The sequence below is a fragment of the Pinus tabuliformis genome, chromosome 1_1 (genome assembly GCF_031772625.1).
Source record: "Pinus tabuliformis cultivar Carrire ecotype Pingquan chromosome 1_1, CPIR1, whole genome shotgun sequence".
Taxonomy (NCBI): domain Eukaryota; kingdom Viridiplantae; phylum Streptophyta; class Pinopsida; order Pinales; family Pinaceae; genus Pinus; species Pinus tabuliformis.
In genome coordinates, this window is record NC_142297.1 from 577,108,932 (window position 1) to 577,114,855 (window position 5,924).

The following is a 5,924-nucleotide window of genomic DNA, read 5'->3' on the forward strand; positions in this document are numbered from 1 at the left end:
TTTTGGTAGAATATCATTTTTCTTTTCCAAGTATAAATTTAACATGTTTTCAACCATAACATGCTAGGGTGGGCGCCATAGCCCGACTCGTCCCCTACCTCTAACCCCCCTCTCGACACCCTCACTACCTTCACCCATGCCCCGTGCCCCTACCCCCCTTAATCCCTACCAACCCAACCCAACGCCCGCCCGAGCACCCTCACCCTTCCCCCTGCCTGGCCCGGGCGCCCTCCCAACCCCCCCTCCCAACCCCCCCCGCCGGCTAGGGTGCCCTGCCAACCACCCCCACCAGAGCGCCCACACAACCCCCCGCGCCCAAACCCTCTCAACGCCCCCCTCCCCCGGGCCAGGCACCCTCACCCGCCCCCCCAACCGGCCCCCCACCTAGCCCCGGTGACCTCACACGCCCCCCGGCCCCGGTGGCCTCACCTGCCCCTCCAACTGCCCCAGACACCCTCAACCGCCCCCCCACCCGGCCGTCGTGCCCTCACCCGCCCCCTTGGCCTGGGCTCCCTCACACGCCCCCCCCGCCCGGCGCCCGGCCCGAGCGCCCTCACCCACCCCCTCACCCGCCCCCCCGCCCCATGCCCTCACCCGCGCCCCCTGCCCGGGCGCCCTCACTCGCCCACTCGCCTGGTGCCCTCACCCACCCCCCCCCCACCCGGCGCCCTCACCCTCCCCCCCTCGCCCAGACGCCCTCACCCGCCCGCCCGCCCGGTGCCCTCACCCCCCCCCCCGCCAGGGAGCCCTCACCCGCCCCCCCCGCCCGCCCGCCCGACGCCCTCACCCGCCCGCCCGCCCCATGCGCCCTCACCCGCCCAGGCGCCCTCAACCGCTCGTCCCCCCGGGCGCCCTCACCCACCCTGCCTCGGCGGCCCGCACCCCCGCCTGGCAGGCGGCAGGGCGATTCCTGGGAATCGCCCTGCCACCTGCTGGGCGGGGGCGCAAACCGCCCGGGTGGCGCTTGCCTCGGTCGCGCCACCTGGGCGGCCCGCGCCCCCGCACGGCAAGCAGTAGGGAAATTCTAGGAATCACCTTACCACCTACCGGGCGGGGGCGCGAGTTGCCCGAGTGACGCCTGCCTCGGCCGCGGGGCGGCCCGCGCCCACGCCCAGCACACGACAGGGTGATTACGGAAATCGCCCGGGCAGGTGGGTAAGGGCGCCCGGGCGAGGGCGCCAGGTGAGCGAGCAAGCGAGGGCGCCCGGGCGGGTGAGGCAAGTGAGGGCATCGGGCAGGCGGGCGGGGGAGGGCGTCGGGCGGGCAGGCGGGCGAGGGCGCTCGGGCGGCGGGCGGGAGAGGGGGCCCGGCGGGTGGGTGGGCGAGGGCGCCCGGACGAGTGAGGTGGGTGAGGGTGCCGGGTAGGCGAGGGTGCCCAGGCGGGTGAGGCGGGTGAGGGTGCCGGGTGGAAGAGGGCATCGGGCGGGCGGGCGAGGGCGCCGGGCGGTCGGGCGGGTGAGGGCGCCTGGGCGGGTGAGGCAGGTGAGGGCGTCGGGCGGGCGGGCGGGTGAGGGCCACCCGAGCGATTCCCGGAATCGCCCTGCCACCCGCCGGGAGGGGGCGCGGGCCGCCCGGGTGGCGCGGTCGAGGCAGGCTCCACCCGAGCGGCTAGTGCCCCCGCCCGGCAGGTGGCAGGGCGATTCACGGAATCGCCCGCCCGATGCCCTCACCCGCCTCACCCGCCCGCTCGACCTCGCCCGCCTGCCCGCCTGGCACCCTCACCGGCCTCACCCGCCAGGGTGCCCTCACCCGCCCGTCTGCCCGGTGCCCTCACCCACCTCATCCGCCCGCCCGCCCGGTACCCTCGCTCGTCCGCCCGGCGCCCTCACCCGCCTCACTAGCCCGCCTGCCCTCACCCGCCTGCCTGTCTGGCGCCCTCGCCCAGGCGCCCTCACTAGCCCGCCCCCCCTGCGCCCTCGACAGCCCGCCCGCCCGGAGCCCTCGTCCGCCCGCCCAACTCCCTCACCCGCCTCACCCGCCCAAGCTCCCTCGCCCGCCCGCCCGGCACCCTCACTCGCCTCACCCGCCCTCGCCCACCCCGGCGCCTTCACCTGCCCGCCCGCCTACCCAGCGCCCTCACCCACCCGCCTGCCTGCCCGGCGCCCTGACCCCCCGGCGCCCCCCCCCCCTCCCGGCGCCCTCACCCGCCCGCCCCCACGGGCGCCCTCACCCACCCTATCATGCCCTTACACCTGCGGTAGTCTTCTAACCGCTTATAGCGAGGTGCGACACCACTGAACACTTTCTTTTCACCAATACTAACATTCGTGGACTACGCCTACTTTCACATTAACATTACTTAGCTTGTGTTTCGCAACCAAGTAAACATACAATTATCCTTTATACTTAATGAAGCCCATACTCATTCATTATCATCATGCAATTATAACAAGAACATCAACAATTGCAACAAGTATAAAGGCGAGGGGCAACTCCCTGTAATGTGAGTCTACCCGACAATATATTAAGAATATCAGTTTACAACATACAAGTGTGTCTTGCCAAACCAAGTCTCACACTTAGCCAAATATTACAATGAGAGGCAACCCTGCCTTTTACAACCGTGTGCACTTCTTGCACGAAGGGCGGTGCTCAACCGAGTCACCTAGATACCCTTGCCAAGTCCTGCACAATTCTGCACATCCACCGAACCCCGGGCACACCTTGCCCACACCTCGACTGGCTCAAGACAACCTCCAAGTGCACCTCCAAGTAGTGCGCATGAGCTATGCGCAGCTCTACTTAAATCTGCGCACTTCTGGTTTTACCCCTTGACTCTATGCGTAGAAGAGATGAGAGAATTCGATGCCTTAATGAGCTCTCATGCTCACATATATATAGACATCTCTGCGTGGGTTTACATGGGGTTGGCAGCCCCTTGGCCGACCCCCAAAGCCACCATAATACGCCCACAAAGCCTCTTCCCAAGTCGGCTTGCAAGCTCCTTTTAATCTTCATATAAAACGCTCCAACACTTAGTCGCATTTCTAAGTGTCGCATATCGTTTCTGGTATCGTCGCACAAAACTCGTGTAAACGTCGCATTGTCGTTCAGGGGCGCCCGCCGGTGCGCCCGCGCACCCGTGCGCCCGAGTCCGCCCGCGCGTTCGAGTGTGCCCGCATGCCCGTGTCCGCTCGCGCGCCCATGTCCGCCCGTGCGCCCTTGTGCAGCTCGACCCGTCGTCGCCCGCACTTTCGCCCATTGTGCACGAGACTTCGCTGGCACCCGTCGCACCCGCAACCTGAGGTCCTTACATCCTCCTCCACCTGAAATCGTTGTCGTCCTCGACAACATACCATCCCAGTAGCCATCCACCAAGATCATCATCATCCATGATGTCGACCTTTCTACACAAGGCAAACATCCCTACAACATATGTAGAGTCTCATCTCCATCATATCTCAACTTAGTGACCAACTGCCACCAAGCTCACCATACCAAGGTATGCACCTCAACGGTATGCTCTCCATCAGATATCATCTCGATCCATGATCACTGACCCCTCTGCCACAAACTCCACTGCAACATCTCGTGTTGACCTCATCATGTGTCTCCATGTGAACCTTTGTCATGATACTCCAGCATAATGCTAACACATCTCTGCCCACTGCATGCCCTCATGTATGAACTAGTTGGGTGGTCAGTCCAACTATCACGCTCAAACCATGAGAGTGAACGTCCTCATGCCATCATCAGTTGTTCCTCAAACATCTGCCACATCCTCGACTCATCAAGAATCTATCTCCATAATCCATGCTCATGTCCATGGAACTCCATCCATCTCATCTGCAACATGTTGTCCATGATGTTTGGTGTCAATGTGCTACATGAAATTAGCCACATCTATCCCAACATCATCATCTATGTGTGTGTCTCCTCCATATGAAGAGACCCTCTCCTCAAACATCAACTCTTGATGTGCCACATTCAGGTCCATGAAGCAACCTCCATCATATCTGCAATGTGCCATCCCTTAAGTCATCCTTAGAAACAAGTATGCACTTGTCTCATCTATCCATGTGCTGCCTATGATCATAGATCAATCAGCTCCCATTTGTCAAAGTAGTTGAGTCTCGTCTCAATCCATGCCTAAGTCAAGGCATCATCATCATCGTAACTCCATCACTCCAAAGTGTCTCATATCGATCATCCACATCAAGTCACTCTTCCAAGCCATGCCCATACATGTACTTTGGAAGTATGCATCCCATATTGCATCAAAGTCTCTTGACCTCAGTTCCTCAATGCATTAGACCTTCTAAGTCCACCATATATGAAGTCCCCAAAAGTCACAACAATCTCATGTCATCATGAGCTCCATAATCTGCTCACAAATCCATCCAAGTCCATGGTCTTGTTTTACAAGAGTGCACAACCTCTCCATCGGCTCGTAAGTAATAACTCTCTATGTCACACTAGCAACTCCTTCTGCACAACATCCTTGCCTTGGCACTCCTCATTGGATGTCCATGACACCTCTACAAGTGCTCCCACATAATGTCCCTGCATAAGACTGCCATGCTCCATGCCTCCAACCTGATGTCCATGACTATGTTGCCCTTGTAGTCCAACCAAGTAGACCCATCACAACAATTGGTCATCCTCATCCAAGTCTACAATCTTCGGTTTAGTGAACTCGGTCACCCAACCATATCATCATCATCACGAGTCCCTCCCATCACAGCTCCTCCACCAAAGGTTCCACCAAGACTTACTCTTGGTCTTGGGCATGAGAAGTCCACCCAAATAACATCAAATGTGTTCCCTTCAATCTGTCCATGAGTCATGCCGGGCACTCAGCCAATTCTCCATGTGGCTAAAGCATGACCCAATCCTCCACAACGATCATCAAGTTCCACCCTTGTCAAGGGCCTTTGTACCTTCTACCATAAGGTCACAAACAACCCCAACAAGTCCAGCAACCATCAAGAATCCTTGTCCTTCATCATCATCATGAGGCTCTTCCTCATTCATCCATGTCCTCAAAACGCACAATCTTGGTCCAACTTGATCATCCTCAAGTTCATCATACATCATGGTCATGTCTGCAACATCTTCAACTGTCACGACTTCCTCTTCCTTGTTAGCACAATCTGCAACTTCATCTTGCTCAATTGTCCAACCAAGTTGAAGAATTCGTCTTCAACATTCTTTTCCAAGAATTCAAGCTTGTCTCGAATTCAGGGATTCTCTTCTTTCAACCGCTTCAACCTATATAAGGTAAGCAAGAACTTCCCTTCACCTTCTCCCAAACTTGCCATGCCTTGTCGTTCAGCTTGGCCCAAGCACTAAGCTTCACCTCTGCTAAACCTGCTTCTACTATCACGAGCAACCCTGCTCAAACCGAGTCTTGAAACTACCTTCAAATGCTTCAACACCTGAACCTTGTTCAAGCCTCAATATCACCTGTCATCAACTTCCAAGTGTATGCACACTTGCCTCACCCAGCTTCCTGCAAGACTTCTCCAAGTCTTCAGACCTGCTCTGATAAGCTCTTCACTGAGCTCTGATACCACCTGTCACGCCCCTACACCTGCGGTAGTCTTCCAACCACTTATAGCGAGGTGCGGCACCACCGAACGCTTTCTTTTCACCAATACTAACATTCGTGGACTACACCTACTTTCACATTAACATTACTTAGCTTGTGTTTCGCAACCATGTAAACATACAATTATCCTTTATACTTAATGAAGCCCATACTCATTCATTATCATCATGCAATTATAACAAGAACATCAACAATTGCAACAAGTATAAAGGGGAGGGGCAACTCCCCATAACGTGAGTCTGCCCGACAATATATTAATAATATCAATTTACAACATACAAGTGTGTCTTGCCAAACCAAGTCTCACACTTAGCCAAATATTACAAAGAGAGGCAACCCTGCCTTTTACAACTGTGTGCACCTCTTGCACGAA